Here is an 18,075-nt window from a genome sequence, read left to right as displayed (position 1 = left end):
TCGTGTTCCATTATCACTACCAAAGTTGGGAGGCCATTTAATACAAGCTCTCTAACTCATGTTTCCAATCTAACACTCCTTTTCTATGCAGCACTCAGACTGATAGAATTTTTCACGCATTTCTGGGCTCCTACCAGCTCTATTTAAGAATAACAAACAAACATATCCCCTCTAGTGCCCATTTCAAACCCCTGGAGACTTTCCATGCCCTAGAGAATCAGGTACACAATTTGTAATTTTATTCAGCAATGAAATACCACCCTGGTAGGAGGTGGGGGGGGCAGCAATATTTCAGCCCTAAGAACCAGGTCTGGCACCCAGAATAAAAGACTCTTTTAATAGGAAGAATAATCTATCAATTTTGTGAAAGGGCTTTTGGAAAAGGCTCAAAGTCCTGCTGCAATAGAAAACATAAATGGTACATTGTCCTAGTTTTTTTTTTTTTTGTATGTGGAAATTGTATGTTAGCACTAAAGAACAGAATTTCTTTTTGCTTCAGCCTGCATTTTTAGAATATGCGATCCAGACAACTCAATTTCCTAGAGGTTCATAAGTGACATGAGAAAAAGAGATGGCACAGAGTAAATGAAGAGAATAATTATGATAATAAACATGTGATTGTATACACTCAAAGCACAGAAAACAATCTATGTTTCTACATGTGAAAAATAAAAGTCCTCAGATTCTTACCATTTTCAGCCTAGTACTATCCTGGGGTTTTCCTAAAGGACAATGTGGTTCTTGCCCCGTCCTGCTAGGAAGCAATGTGAAAAAGGCTCAGTTCTGGTATAAGCCACTTGAGTGCACTCTAGAGTATGCTGCAGCCTGTCTGTTCACCTGAAAGGTAGAGGACACTAGAAAAAGGTCCTGAGGAGCAGGCGAGGAACAGCATATACATAACAACCTCAGAGAAAGAGGAGAGACCCAGGTTAACTTTCCATGTTGCAGTGTACCGAGGAGAGCTGTGAGTGAAGGAGAGAGGGCAACATACTCCAATTAGAAACTTATCCTCAAAAAGCATTTTTTTCACTTCCACTGTATTTTTTATTTCATTTTTTCCTTCCTTAGTTTTTAAGAGATCCAGCTATGTAGGTTGAACTAAGCAAAATATAAGGAAGGAACAGGAGTCAGAGTTCAGTGCTAATCCGGGCTGTGGCGAGACTCCACTTAACTCCAGGAGTGCAAGGCCCAAAGATGCCAGCTAACTCCTCCATGGCAAACCTTTTAGGAATGTAGTTTAATTTTATCCTATTATTAATGTTAGAGGTCTTCCACAACCAGTGTTTCATTTCAGTGGTTTGAAATTATATTCTAAATATGCACTTCTCTTGTCTTGTCCTCTATAATAAAGTTCTTCAAAATATAATAGCAAGCACTTGAATTAGTGGAGAAACACTAGAATTTATAGGATTTGGGCACCATTTTATACTCTGTGTAGATATTCTTTATGTTCTTACTTAGCTCTCTTGGGTGTTTTTCACATTATTTTTCCATAAAACTAACATCAATCAACAAACATGAGATAATAACTTTGAAACAGACTCAAATAAAAATTATATCCCTGAATATAAGAATGATCCTTTTGTTATATAGAATGTGAAATTACTTTGTTCTGTTAAGGATGTAAAATAAAGCCAGTCCTCCTTTTCCTCATGATCTATTTGTTCATTTGTTACTTCTCAAATTTAGGCTTACTTCCTTAACAAAATATTTTATATGTACCAGGAAATGCAGCCATGCTCTAACCTGGAAAACATGATCGCATGTACGTAGCTTTGCTAAATCATTGAGTTAAGTGCCTATTGAGTGCACACTATTTGCTAAACACTTCTCTACTAAACAAAATATTTCCTATCCAGTCGTCCAGGGCACATAAAACAGAGATGATAAATAATCACAGTGAATTATATAGAGAAATAGAGAATATTGGAGGGAAAATAGGTATGACAAAAATAAAGCAAGAGTTTGGGGAAGTGAGGGAAAAAATAAACATGGCAAGAGATTGGGATACGTTATACATTAAAAAGATAACCAGTGTGCAAAGACTTGGCAGAGGTTATAGAGTGAAAGTGTTAGGGGAAAGGCCCCGAGGTAGCAACCTTCCAAAGTCATCTTAGTGTGGAAGAGGAGTAACATAATTCTTATTAAAAAAAAAAATCACTTGAGCTGCTATATTGAGAAATCTACAAGGAAACCAATATAGTAGTAGTAACTCATATAAGGACTAGTAGGGTCTAAAAACAAATAGTGTTGGTTAGTGTTGACAAGTAGTAAGATTCTAGCTATATTTTGAAGAGAGACCCATCTAAACTTCCAAATACATTGGATGTGGGAGGTGGGATGTGAGAAAGAGAATAATCAAGTATGACTACACATCCATTAGCCTAAATGACTGGCAGGATGGAGTTACCATCACCCAATACAGAAAAGAAAAACTACAAGAATGGGAACAGAGGTTCAATCAACAGTCAAAATGCTATCCTTTCAAAGAAGCATGGAGAAATATATCCTTCCATTAGCCATGTATGAGATACAAGACCTTGCAATCATCTTTATTCCTACATCAATATTAACTTATATAATATGAAGTTGAAATTTCCAGAATTTTTAACTTCTGGAGTATCTAAAGCCATTATGCAAATATCATCCCTTCCCTCTTCTTTTCTCAGTTACCAGTACTTTCATTAGTTTTGTATATTTATTAAGCTCTTTTATTATTAAGCACCTTTTATTATTTTTTTATTTCTTCATGCTACATTCTGATTTCCTTAAATGTGTCTTTTAAATTACAGTTCTCAGGGCTGGGAAGGTGGCTCAGTGGTAGAGCGCTTGCCTTGCATGCCTGAGGCCCTGGGTTCAATTCCTCAGCACCACATAAACAAAAAGAAAAAAGCCGGAAGTGGCACTGTGGCTCAAGTGATAGAGTGCTAGCCTTGAGCTGAAGAGCTGAGGGACAGCGCCCAGGCCCAGAGTTCAGGCCCCACGACAGGACCCCCCAAAAAAAAAAATTACAGTTCTCTCTACCTGTTTCCTGGTCTACTATTAAATTCATTTGCCTTTATTTCAATGACTATAATTTTCATTTATAAGGATTTATTAGATTTCTTTGATCCACCCATTCTTTTCTTATATCAGAATCTTCCTTCTATCCTTTGTCTTATCACTTTAGTTACTTTAACCAAAATTATCTAATTAATTTCTCTCAGCCTTCTATTATCTTAGTTATTTTAGATGCTAATTCTCTCTTGTAAATAATTCTCCTTCACCATCTTTGCTTTTCCAGATTCTGACTTTCCTTAGCACAAGAGTGTCCCTTGTGCGTGGGCTGTGGAAATGGTGCACACACAGTGGAGTTGGCCTCCATTTCTCTAGTGACTCCATTGTAGCTCAGGTCTGAGTGCTAGTCGAAATGGGATTGGCATTTCTATGCTCTGGGTAAATACCGGAAATTGGACTCCCCTACACCCACAGAGTGAAAATGCTTAAAGTTAAAATGTTTGCCAAAAGAGTTTTTAGGGATGAGAATGTAGTTCAACATCAGAATGCTTGCCCAGCATGTACTAGGCCTTTGGGTCAATTCCCCAGCACCTCAAAGGAAAATTAGGAGACTTTTCTACCACAACACCAGAAAGAGAAGAGAGTTTCTTCCCTTTATAATGAATATCATTTTTCAAGGCTTCTTTTCTCAAAAAGGGCAATGCTTCAGTGGCCTGATTTAGGTTCCTTTCCCTCATCTTCTGCCCTTAGAGGAATAGGCATGTCTTGGTCTCAAAGACACAATATTTGATATTCAGTGTCAAATAAGGGTCCTTTTCGTGTTTCTTTTACCTAAGCACTTCAAACTTTGTTTTGCTAGGTTGTTGTGGCTTTAAAAAAAATAATGTTTGGTTAGCTTTTATGAAAACTTGCAGTGTTTATCCAAAATTTATAATTTGGAGGACAATGTTGTTAAATATGATTCATGTGGTCAGCCAGGTGATACTTGAGAATCTCTGTGACACAGGATTTTGGGGTCTCTTGAGTGAATAAAATACCCCTTAGTGTCTGGACCTGATGTAAATCTGGGTTCGTGTGGGAAAGACAACTGAAATCGCTACTTAGCAAACTGAACCTACAGCTACTAATATTTTAACCTCTGGTATGGCAGTGTAGATGTGCATTCAGCAGACTGAATATAGTGAATTTTCCTTTCTTACTTAAATTCCCTACACATAATTCATATTGTCATTTCCAGCAATTAGAAGAGAAACCCAAGGAAAAACACTACCCCAGGGAACAGAATACTTGGAAAAATATTTGGTAATTAAATCATTCAAAGCAACACAAAATTACCTTAGAGTATCTTTAGATTGTCTTAAAATAAGGAAAATGAGAAAAAATACTGTTAAGTCTGAAAGTCAATTTTCTATCCTTACTCTGATATCAATTGAAATACATATTGTAACAGCATTTAGGATTAGAGTTGCTTACATTTTAATTAGTTCCAGGCACTTCAAATTTTAATCATAATTAAAAAACATTAAGTTCATGCCTTTGAAAATAGGTCAATAATGTTGACATTGGGACTTATTTTCTAGAAATTATTAAGCCAAACTTGGCACATTTGAAGAGTCACATTGATTATGTCCATAAGAATTGTCATTGAAATATTTGAGGAATAAAACATCTTTTGGACAAACCTTTGTTTGATGTGTACAAATATAATTTGTAGGGCAAAGGATGAGTTTTGATATGTGGGCTCTTGTACAGATTGAAGGTGACAGGGTCGCTGGATCCTCAGCAAATTGTAAACCCCTTGTATTTGAGCAGAGAGGATTTAAAGATCAATGCCAGAGTTCTCAATGATGCCTAGAGGTGGTGATTATGTTTGCCTCATCTTGGAAACCACATAAAACACCTGTCCTAAGTTGTCCCTAGTTGTCAATTATTTCCAGCCCTCAGTCAATCAGATTACAAAAAAAGAGACTAGACCAGGAGGTTGGGTTTATTCAGGGATGCCCAAAATTTCTCAAAAAAATTGTCTATCATGGCAAAGATTATTCTTCCAGCATTAATTGGTCAAGAAAACACTCTGGACAAAAATGTACAATGTAGTCAGTAATTATGTTAGGAAGACATTTTCACTTCAGTGCAAATTCAACCATATTTTTAAAGAGAAGTATTTGCAAATAGTTATTAATTAAATCCACCTATTTAATCTAGTTCATTGGTACATAAACTGATTCTGAGGCTTCCTTCTGACTCTTGGCCTTACAGGAGTTGGGGTTAACTGTTGAAAACTCTGCTTCACCGGTTATAAAAACAATAGAAGGAATGTGTAAAGACATCATTCTCATTGAAATACAACTGGGGTTATGCTTCCTCATAGCCTGATCAGCTGACACTCCATCACCCCAATGATTCAATTATTTAGTATAACAAGTTTCTCCAGAGCCAGAGCCAGAGCCTGTAGCATGGATGGAATAACAACAAACATAATAGCTCAAATTATAGCCATCTCACAGAACCTCAGCTTCTAATAAAATGCTTCACAAACTTCTGAGAGTCGTAAGCATTGGTTCTTTCTTGTTGTCGTTGTCATTGCTGTTGTGTGTATGCTAGTAATAGGCTTTGCACTTTTACTCACCTTTTTTACTCGTGGTTTGAGCTTTACCACTTGAGCTACACCTCCAGATTTTTGCTTGTTAATTAGAGATAAGAGTCTCATGAATTTGTCTACCATGACTTTAAGCCAAGATCCTCAGCTCTTATTACCCTACATAGCTAGGATTTGGGTGTGAGCAACTGGAGACTGGCACTTCATTTCTCTTCTATTCACTAAAACTCTAGTTCTATACAACTTCACCCACTTGTATCCACTGAGAAAATCCCTCTGTCTCCAGGCAAGAAGGGTGCATTAGTCAGGGTTCTTCAGAGAAACAAAACCAATAGGATACACAAGACATATAAAAGGGAATCTTTTATGAGAATTGGCTTGGTAGATTCTGTAGGAGGAGAAGTTTCACTGTATGTTCTACAAACTAAAGAAAACCAGGGGGGAAAAAAACTGCTGATGTAATTCAGTGAGTGTCCAAGGGCTGGGGGAGCTGGCCAAAGGCCTGCAGAGTGTTTGGAGTCCTTTGGAATTGCCATGCTTTCTGACAACCTTGGTGGGAACAGCCACATGATGTCATGCCCAAGTATGCCCCACCCTCCAAGGGGTTACAGACCAATCTGGACCTAGCACAGGACAGGGACCAACTTGTCATTGCTGCCACCTCTCTCCAGCACCTACAGAAGAAGGTTGGATTTCCTCCTTCCTCTTCTATCCAAAACAGAAGTTTTACTGCAAAATATTGCATGGAATCCTCTATTTAAATTGCTCATTCATTTGTCAGATTATTGAAACAGGTTCGCATCTCAAGGAATGCACTATCATTTATTTGACATAATGTATTGTTGTTAAAAGAGTTTTCACATGTATTCACCCACTGATAACAAGCTCAATGCAATAAAATTAAGGGGAAATTACCCTTTCATTTCCAGTTTGTGGGGGAAATAATTTTGAAAAGGGAAAATTGAATAGCTCATTTGAATGGCAAGAGATAAGCAATGTGGTGCTTTGGAAGGATCTATACGGCATAAAAAGGCAACTTAATTTAAAATTAGGGCTTATGAATGGGCACAACAAGCAGTAAATATTCCTAGAAAAATGTTCCCAACTGCCTGAGGATCTTGTAAAGTAGAGAATTAAAATAATTCAGAACAACATGGAGAGCAATGAATAAGCAAGGTGGATTGCTATGCTCTTCAGAAGCAAGATGGCAGCTTGGAGTTTGGGAGACAAAGTTTGAAGTTAGAAAGATTCTTTTTCTATATTCACACATTGTATCTAGACAAGAATATTTAAAGGATAAGAGTCTAACCTAAAGGTGTCAGCTGTCTGTTGTCTTTTCCTGCTCCCCCTCAATTTGGGTTGAGATTGTCTGCCAGAGATTTTTTTCCAATACAATTTCCACACTCAGTCCATCTCCCCTCCCTATTTTTTTGATGCTTGGATTTGATATCAAGATTTGCACAGTAGTTTGAACCATGCTACTTGAGCCATACTACTTGAGCCATGCTTACAACCCTGCTTTTTGCTAATTATTTTGGAGATGGAGTCTAGTGATTTTTCTGCATGGGTTGGCCTCCAAACATAATCCTTCAGATCTCAGCCTCCTGAGCAGCTAGGATTATAGGTGTGAGCCACTACTGCTTCTCATTTGCGTGTGAGAGGTGAGAGAAGCCAGGAAGTCAAGTAATTCTATTTTAGAAAAAGCAGTTCCCATTCCATTTTCGCCATAACTTGTTTTACATTTCTTTAATTGGCTTCAAATTATTTGAGTATGTGGTTTTAAGAAAGTCTCACATTGTTCTAGTAGACTTTATCCCATAGGCAGCCAGTATCATTTGTTTGATTGTTGATCATCAAGACATTTTCTTTACTTGCACAGACACAGTCATACATGCACACACTCACCTATGGATATCGACACATCTGCTCACCCACACAGACTTGAAGACTTGAAGGTAATTTACCTTTTATATGTGTGATACTTTTTTGCTCCAAATACATTGATACTCTCTTGGTCTATAATCTGGTCTTATTCCTATTTACACTAAAAATAATGCCATACAGCCACATGATCATTCTTTATAATTCAATGTACATGGCTGGTACCCTTTGAGAGATTCCTGGGTTAATTTTCTTTCCCAGTTTGTTTGTTTTTTTGGTTTTTCATGAGGCTTACACTCTGGCTTGGTTGCTGTTGTTCCTGAGCTCTTCAGCTCAAGGCTCACGCTCTACCACTTGAGCCACAGTACCACTTCCAGGTTTCTGGTGGTTTATTAGTGATAACAGTCTCATGGACTTTCCTGCCCTGACTGGCTTTGAACCACAGTTCTCAGATCTCACTCTCCTGAGTAGCTAGAATTACAGGAGTGAGCCACCAGCACCCCCGGCTCTTTCTCACTTCTAAGCAGTCCTTCAGTAAATACTCTCTCATACACAGGAGCTTATTACTACTCTTAGAAATAAGATGCCAAGCTAGATGTACAATGAAACATTGAAAAACTACTAAATTATTCTCTTATAAATGATGCTAATTTATATACATATTAACTGTTCAAAGTGTGTATCTGAAAGTACACCTTCACCAAAATTAGGTGGCTTTCTTTTTTTACTTTTTTAGTGAGATGGAAAATTATTCCCCATGTTTCTATTTATCAAAATCTCTTAAGACCTATTTCAAATCTCGTCACTTTGACCATCATCTTTTGTGAGTGATTGGAAGTGTTGTCTACACTTATAAATTACTGCTGCAATTGGTCCAAAGATCTCTCATTATATTTACCCAACTCAGTTTCATATAGGATTTTGGCTTTGGTTTTGTATATTTTATGATGGCACTGGAGTTTTAACTCAGGGCCTTACATTTGCTAGGCAGGTACTCTGCCACTTGAGCCATGTCATGTTTTGTACTTTAGTTATTTTTCAGATAGGGTTTCACCCTTTTTCCCAGGGCTAGCATTGAATGCTAATCTTCCTACCAATGCTCCTCAAGTTTCTAGGATTCCAGATATATACCACCACATCCACCTCATTTGTTGAGATAGAATAGCAATTACTTTGGGCCTGGACCAGTCTCAAATGTAGATGTTACTGACCACTGCAAAGTAGCTGAGATTATAGTCATGCATCATTGTATCCAGATCTAAAGGAATATTTTATAAAGTAAAATTCTATATGAGTTAATGATTTACTCAAAACATACTTGGAGTAAACAGTAGGTATAAAAAATGATCAAGTCAGAAGTGAATCTCACAAAATCAATTCCAAGTTTGGTGCTGATGGCTCATGCCTGTAATTCTAGCTATTCAGGTGGTTGAAATCTGAAGGATCTCAGTTTAAAGCCAGCCTGGACAGGAAAGTCTTTATATCTCTAATTAACAAGCAAAATGCCAGAATAGATATGTAGCTCATATGGCGGAATGTCAGGTATGTAAAAAAAAAATGTCTATCAAGAGCTGGAGGCTCCTGAGTTCAAGCCCTGATACCAGCATTGTTCACATGTTTCACATCTGGAGGAACCCAGGTGATTCTAACCCAGATATCTTTGGTGTGACTAGCAGCAGGACTTCACTGGAGTCATTGAGTATGAATTCTGCCCACATCGTTGGATGCATTTGGACTCTGGGAAATTCATTAAGCAGCACCAGGGTTTGATTTTCTCATTTTTTAATATCGACTTAATAATCACCGTTTTATCTGAAGACTGGTGACTCAGTCAATAAGGATTTTCTCCTGTCTACTGTGAGCCAGGCTCCAAAGCTACAACATGGGTACATTGTGGGAGAGTCACTAGGACTGTGTGTGTATGTATGTGTGAGTGTGTGTGTCTGCTTTGAAAATATCACAGCGATATTTACACATGGGGGGGTGATCATTCTGCACCTACCACACAGTCTGCTATTTTATATAAACAATTTCCTCTATTGAAAATTTTATTTTATTTGGAAAGATAAACTTCCCGTTTTAGTAGACAAGTTCTTTGGTCTACAAATCATTTTTCCAAAATTTACAAGTTTTGGCTTCCAAAACTTGTGTGAGCACCAGTATTTATATAATCTGTTCCTATTATTCCATTATTTTGTTTTACTAACATTCATTTTTGCTGGTTTGTTTGTTCCAGGGAACTTGAACTTCTGACCTTCCTAAGTTTTCACTTGGCTTTCTTGCTTATAGCTGGCACTCTACCACTTGAACCACACTTCCAGCAGGGTATTTTGCTGGTTGATTGGAGGTGGAGCCTCAAGGGCTTTTCTGTCTAGACTAGCTTTGAACATTCATCCTCCAGATCGAAGCTTTCTAAGCAGTTAGGGTTATAGCCATGAGCCACCAGTATCCTATTTCTCATCCATATTTTTAGAGACTTTTTTTTTGAAATGAGCAATGAAAATGCTGAGTAATATTACCATTCCTTTCTTAGCCTATTAAACATCTCACTGTATATTTAGAAAATATTAAGCTAGAGCAAAGTTAAGTCAACATTAGAAGAGGAAATAAGGAGATCTTTCAGACCTTGGCACCTCCTTTTGTAGAGACATCTTTGCTCCTGGAGTTCTCAGGACAACACAAAGAAAAAAGAGAGAAGGAAAAAAAGCATTTTGCTCTAACATATTGATTTTTGAGGCTGAATCAGCAGGCCAAATCGGAAGTATAAAATGAATCTGTGAGGATTAAGGGTGAACTGTTGCATGGCTAAATGGGTCAGGCACTCTTAGCTGATGGATTTACCTGATGCTGCCCAAAACAGGAAAGATTGAGGTCCAAACAGACCAGCCAGTTTTCAATATTTCTTCTGTCTCCCATTTTCCCCACAAGACTCACAACCTCTCTAGTCTAGAAAGAGAAATAAAATGAATAAATAAGTGCATACCTCTAGCTTCTTTTCTGAGCCAGACTTATTAGGAAAAGTGAGCACTCTCTTCTTGGGGAGTAGCTTAGGGAGGCATGCTTTTATTTAGTTACTGAAGTTTGAAATAAATAACCGGTTCCACCAACCTCTTCCCAACACTTATCTATTCCAAATTCCCAGGAATGCTACAAAACACACCTGGCTTTTCAGAAGAACTAACAGATAAAGTTCTTCATTTGACTAATTAGATTCCTGGGGAATGGAGTGAGAGGGTAGAGAATACAATAGTTCTATTAATCATACATAAAGCATGTTGATAGGATAAATAACCATAAAGTAAACTCAGTTTCTTGTCCCTTCAAGAATAAGGAAATATCAGAAACAATGATATTGTACTGTTCATAAGGAAGTGGAAAGACTTGGAAAAAATTATATAAAGTGAAGTAAACCAGACCCAAAGAAACATGGTTACATGGTTTTCCTCATTTGTTGTAGCTAGAATGTGCCAATAAATCTACAAGTAAAACGAACATAAGAAAATACACTTGGTCACAATAAATTATACAGGACTGTAAACATTCACACAGTGAGACCATAGGAGGATATTCTTAGGAGAGGATCACAAAGTCTCAATAACTATGTGCATATGTTCATACACAATGATAATCAACAAAATGAACTCCAAGAAATGGAATCAAGAGGTTTTTTGCTATTTTGCTTTTTTTAAAAATGTATTTATTTACTTAATTGTTTCCTCTCTCCTTTGTTGCTGTTTTTATGTGCATCTTTTCTCTCGTATGTAAGTTTATCTGTTTGGGGGAAGGTAATGGGGAGCGCAGAAATGGTGGGACAAAGGGTGAACACATGCAGCAGTAATACTCACCAGACACTACGTTGAAAATAAACTATACAACTTGTGGAAGAAGAGGGTAGGGAGGGAAAACTGGGAGAAAGAGGAAGAGGTGACACTGCTCAAAAAGAAATATTATTCATTATCTGACATGTAATTGCAACCTCTCTGTTCATCACCTTCACAATAACAAAGAAAATAAGAATAAGGATATGTTGATTAAGGTGCATGCTACTCAGAAACTGATGTATCGAATTGAAAATTATTTGTATAACTATGTAATGATAAATAAAATTAAGTAAATAAATGAGAGAAAAGAAGGATGGAAGGTAGAAAAGATGAAAAGAAGGAACGAAGGGAGGGAGGAAAGGAGGAAGGAAAAAAAATCTCAAAATGAAATCATGATGCATTTTATCCATAAATTAATAAGTTGAATTGAAACCCCTTTGCACAACTACTTAAAGATAATTAAAAAAATAAGAGAGGAGAATGTTTAAACACATTTATCAATGGAGACAGTCAGTAAATAGTAATCCTAAAAAAAGTAAATCTCATACTCAAATTTTCTGCTCTAGCCTATATTCATACTTACACAATTTTAGTAGTAACAGCTTCATAATGTACCTCACTCCTCTGATCCTTTTAAGTACACAACCTGAGAAGTCTCTTGGGTCTTATTGATGTTCTCAATTCTCTACTAATTTGCTTATGATGAAAATTAGAAGTCGATGTAATAAACACTGTCATTTTTTTAAAGGCAGAAAATAGCCATAAGCAAGCACCTCTGAATAGACTGGATTCAAAAATAGACTTTTATTTAAAAAAAAAAAAAAAAAAAGCTTTTCCTTTCAAGCAAACTAGATTCTTCGTTGGTTGTTATGTCTCCTTTCTCCCTCCCCCCACCACTAGCCTTCACCCTAATGCTAGGGAAAGTGTGGATGAAGGCAGATTTTTCCATTCAATTTCCACCGTGTGTGTTCTCTTGCATGGGCTTATATTATTGCTGCCTAATGAAATAATCGGCTGGTATGCAGTGGGGGAGTGGTAGTTCAGGAGGGGGAGAACCTTCCTAAAAGGTCTATTATCCTGTCAATATGCACACAGAACCCTCATTAATGTTAATTAGATTTACCCACCATTACAAGGGGAGGCAAGACCTTAAACAGCAAGTTTAAAAAAAAAATCCCTATCTGGCATTGCAAAACATAAGGAAAAAATTAGAAATCATTCCTGCCTCCAAGCAACCTTAACTCGTGTAAGACATTCATGTGGCCATTAACCCAAGCAGAAATTGAACTTGTCAGCCTTATATGCAGAATGTTTAGAAGGGTAGCCATTCAAGAACAATTTCTCGAATGAATTAACTACAAACTGGACGTGTTTCTAGGCAGTGGATGTACTCTTGTCTATCTTCTCTTAGCAGAACAACTCCAAAGGCGTGGTTTTGAAGCACCTTTTATTTCTGTTTGTCTTTAGATATAGGAGGGTAGGGATAAAAGACAGAACTTCTCTTAAGACTTGGCTTATGGAAAAAAATGAAAATCTTAGACTCATTCTTGTCTTCTCTCTTCAACATCTAGCTTATTTCCTTTTGCTTAAAGGAAATGTAAAATCAGCTGGTGGCTTTTGATTCAGCTACTCAGGAGGATCTGAGGATCTCAGTTCAAAATCAACCTGGGCAGAAAAGTCAGTAAGACTCTTACCTCTTATCAATCAACAAAGAGCTGGAAGTAGAGGGGCAAAAACATCAGCCTCAAGTGAGAAAGCCAAGTCAGGGTGCAAGGTCATGATCTCAAGCCCCAGGACCAGCACAAAATTAATTAATTAACCAATTAAATATTCAATCAGACCACTTTTCTTCTCCTGTGTTTCCAGTACTCTTGTCCAAATCAGTGTATGCCTCACCTCGATTATTGTGATAGAACTTGACATTCCTCTCCATTAGAAAACAAACAAAAGAACGGGCTCCTGGTTGCTCACACCTGTTAATCTAGCGACTCAAGAGGTTGAGATTTGAGGAACGTGGTTGGAAGCCAGCCCAGGTACTAAAGTCCATGAGACTCTTTAATTATCCACCACCAAAAAACTCTCAAACTAACCATTCTTTACTTACTTCTTTCATTAGTGACTACTTCATTCAGAGTAAAAGCTTTGAAATGGTCTCCAAGCTATGATCCACTCTCATCCATATCCTGACTGAACTCAGACCTTCTTTATCCTCCTCTGCAGCTGAGCTGCCTCATTGGGATTTTGTACCATAATCAAGTTCTCTCTGGCTTCTAGGCCTTTCTCTAGCTGTTCCTTCCCTCCAATCTCACCTCCTTCATGCCTTTAAACCAAACTCTGCTGTTGAAGAGCCCTTCCCTGTCATCATCCCTGTAATGGCCACTTCCCTTCCCACCTCTTTATTCTCCCTTCTCTTCCCACCAAAGTTTGTTCCCCAACACATAACAAGCTGTACTTGCAAGTGTACATTTCCTAATGCATCTGTCAGCAAAGGTGCGTCCGAGCTGGATGTAAGCTCCTTGATGAAATGTTGTCTGCATCTCTGATGTTAGACTAGTACCCTGGACAGAGCGCAAAACATAGAAAACCCTCAACAAATGAAGTGAAATGTTTGGGGGTCATTGGGGATAATTGTACCTAAGTTGAGCTCCTAACTGAGAGTGAGCCCATTCTCTCAAACACCTGAAATCTTTCTTATTACGTTAAGCAGTTCTATGAGAAGAGAAAGCCATAGGTCAGCTTTTGAAAATCCTAACTTCGGTAATATTACTGTCTCATATTTCCTTATTAACATCTCTCAAAGGGTGCCTACAATTTCTTTTGCACTCAGTGTCTTTTATCCTAAAATATCATCCTTGAAACCCATACACATTGTTTCTAGTCCAATTCATTGAATATTCTGATTCCTTTTCAGATCTTATAAATCTTTCTCTTTTTACCGACTTCATTGAACAACACTTGAACAGGGCATGGCCTCTTTTTATTTTTCTTATCTCTGGACCTGGTCTCAAAATCAGAGTTGCAAAGAGAAAAGAAGCAATATCTTCCAGATCATAATCAAAAGTGCTAGAAATAGGAACTTGAGCATGTGTGTGCAGACCTGAATTATGCAACCTACCAGCTTTTGTGTGTGACATGTTGACAGAGGTTGACACATAGTGGCTTAGTACCATGTAGTTGTCAGCTGGTATTAAGACTTAAAGTTCATTCTAGAGTCAAAATAAAGGAGAAATGACAAAGTCCATATAAGAACTCTACTCTAGCACTGTGGCAGCTTAGAGCATTTCCGTTTGGTCCATGGTATCCAAGGAAACCTCTGCTTTGCTGAGTCCCAAGATGGACTCATTTAAGCTTCAGCAAGATATCTGTTAACTAGTCCACCTCAGTGTATTTGCTTCATGGTAGAAATAGAAAGCACATACTTCTCATCAAATTTTTATGGACTTTTTAAAAGTTCCTTATAATCGCATAACATAGAAAAAAAGCGAGAGAGGAAAATCAGGAAGAAAACAGGAAAAGAAGAGACTTATTACAATTTTAGTTGTTTTCTGAAATGTAATAGAAAGCTTTATACTTAAAGTAAAACAGTTCAAGGCATAGGGAATTCTCTTTTTATTTTGTTGGATTTATTTTAAGTACTTGCTGCTTGTCTAACAGGATATATTTTGCAATTTTTGAAAATACTTGAATGTCTACAGTATTACTATATTATGCTGGATGGTTTTTATATTCACGGAATCAGACTTTATAAAAATGGTGGGTAGACGTGTTTCATTTCATCTCTGTCATAATGCCTACAGTGAGTAAAGCAAGCTTTAAAACTCATAAATGTAATTAAGGCTGTGATCTGTGGAAATACTTTTATATTGTTATAAAGATATTTGTGTTGCCTTTCTTTTGGAAGTGAATCACTATGTTTCTGAATTGGACTTTTTCTTCTTCTAAATCATCAAGGCTTTGCTTGCTTTGTTTGTATAATGAATAAGAACCTTATCTAGAAATTGTTCCATTGCCACACTCTGTCGTAGATGGACTTGGAAGTTCAGTTTTGTCCTTCCCTTCTAAGGGAGTGAATAGACAGAAGAGATCTTCTACCTGTCTGACTCTGGTAATTGAATTACTATACAACACACTAAATAAAGAAAATGTAGACTAGCAGCAATTAAGTTATGTTCTCATGTTCCACAGTGGGCACTTCGCAGACAGAGCAGGAGGAGGCACAGCACTGTCAAATGATGGACACTGATAATAGGAAGGAAATAAAGGAGACAATTCCTACCTTCTTGATCTAGGTTCCCTTCCTAACTGAAAAGAAAGAATGACTGCTTTATGTTGTTTCCTCTTTGGGTTACTTCCAAATGAACCAGTACACTGTGCAAAAAAAGTATGTAAGATGGAGATAGAGCCATGGGGACAAGACTCCCCAGATTTGCTTACAGGAGGACCTCAAGAGGGGATGGTCAACTGGGTGCATACAATGTAAACAATCGTCTACATGGAGAGTCTGGATCAAAGTGCTTAATGCAGACATACCATATAGGTATGGAATCTCACCAGTAATTCCCTAACAAGGGCCCCAACTACATATGTTCATTCAACAGTCATGTTGGCCATAGCTCAGAGGCAACTGTGGATGCTAGTGAATTCACAAATATTATCCTTCTTGGACTCACTTGACTCACACAATGATCCTGAAACACGGGTTTTGGGTTTATGTTTATGGTATTCAAGAGACTGGATGGAGCATAATGAGTGGCATTGCATAATGGCAGCGGTCACCACGTAGTGTGTACTTAGGCACTTCATGTATGCTTTCGGAATGCATCCTCACTGTAACTCGGTGAGATGGATGCTCACATTATTATATATGGTTTAGACAATGATGACGATTCTGGTAGCAACAATGAGCATCTCTGTGTTTGTCTGAATACAGGCAGAAGATAGTTTATGTATCTGTGTTTTTTCATGTGCACGTATAGTAACAAATGCATGTACACAAAACACACACACACACACACACACACACACACACACACACACACACACACACATATATATATATACATATATATAATACAGCAAATGGATACAGCAAAATGACCTTATAAAGTTGTGCCTGCCTAAGATGGAACATAAGGTATGTGAGAGCATTTTTCAAATTATGAAAGTCAAGATTGTATTTATATATATATATATATATATATATATATATATATATATATATATATATATATCTCAGTGTGTTCCTACACATTTACACACCACATAATCACTACCAGAGTCAAGGAATAGAACATTTTCATCACTCCTGAAAGATTGTTTATGATCCTTCCCAGTCAGTCAGATCAACATCTTCTCCCAAGCAACCAAGGTCTTATGTCCCTAACAATTACATTTTTCTTTTCTAGAATTCCATGTAAATGGATTTCACTCTGCACGTGTGCCCATGCAGTTGCACATATCATTACTGATGATCATGAATACATACAGTTCAATTTGTTTATCCTTTTACTTATTGATGGACATTTTCAGTTGTTTCCAATTTAAACTATTTTGAACAGCTGCTCTGATGATTTGTGTGCAGTCTTTGTAAAGGTATTTTTCTTATGAAAATATCCAAGATGTAAGTATTGAGTCATACAATAAGCCAAGGATTTTCGTACTCACCTACCATCCAACCTAATTTGAAGAATAAAGGTTGGAGAGATAGATTAAAAGCAGGATTCTTTCTGGGTAAGACAGTGTCAAAATTAGAGTTTGGAGCTGTGTGTGTGTGTGTGTGTGTGTGTGTGTGTGTGTGTGTGTGTGTGTGTGTGTATGTGTGTGTGTTTGAAGAAAAAGGTGTGTGGGGGGGTGTAGGAGTTAGAGATTTAGCTCAGTGTAAGAGCACTTGCCTGGCAAGTTCAGGGTCCTGAGTTTGGTCTTCAGCTCTGGGGAAAAAAAATTAAAAACTGAATGAAAAAGGAGGAAGACAATGAGGTTATTAGCTAAGTGGTAAAGCACTTGGTAACATGCACACAAATGATGATTTTTTTTCAAAGTGCTTACATCACATTACACTCTTACAAGTAGTCTGTAAAATTAGCTCTTTTCCATACCTTTATTATTACCTGATATGGTTAGTCATCTTCACTTTAGCCTTCCTAATAACTGTGCAGCAATAACTCATTGTGGCTTTAATTTTGCACTTTTATGCTGATTAGTGATACTTGGCTTTTCCCATGTGCTTGTTGGGTATTTGTATATTTGTATTTATACCTGTTGAGATATTCCAATGTATTCTAAATACTAACAGTTAATTGGTGGGTTGGTTTCAATTTTTAATGGTTAATTTTAGTAAACATCAAAGATTTGTCTTTCATAGTTCTGAGGGATGTCAAGTCAAAGGTCAAGGCAGATTCTGTGTGTGGTGAGGATACATTTCTCATTCAGAGATAGCATCCTCTCCCAATGTCCTCACATGAAAGAAGAGACCAGATCTCTTTAGAAGGGCACTGATCCCAGTCCTGAAAACTTTGTCCTCACCACCAAATCACCTCTTAAAGGTTGAATTCTTGAGGGTTATACTTTCAACATGCCAACTTGGGAAGCATATACATTCAGAACACAGTATCTACTAAAAAAATTAATTTAGAAAATTTTGTTTAAAAAAGTTCATGTTAGAGCTGGGAATGTGGCTTAGTGGTAGAGTGCTTGCCTAGCATGCACAAAGCCCTCAGTACCACATAAACAGAAAAAGCTGGAAGTGGTGCTGTGGCTCAAGTGGTAGAGTGCTAGCCT

This window comes from Dipodomys spectabilis, unplaced genomic scaffold (assembly GCF_019054845.1).
Source record: "Dipodomys spectabilis isolate Male_0828 unplaced genomic scaffold, ASM1905484v1 ptg000009l, whole genome shotgun sequence".
Classification (NCBI taxonomy): Eukaryota; Metazoa; Chordata; class Mammalia; order Rodentia; family Heteromyidae; genus Dipodomys; species Dipodomys spectabilis.
This window is presented reverse-complemented; position numbering follows the sequence as displayed.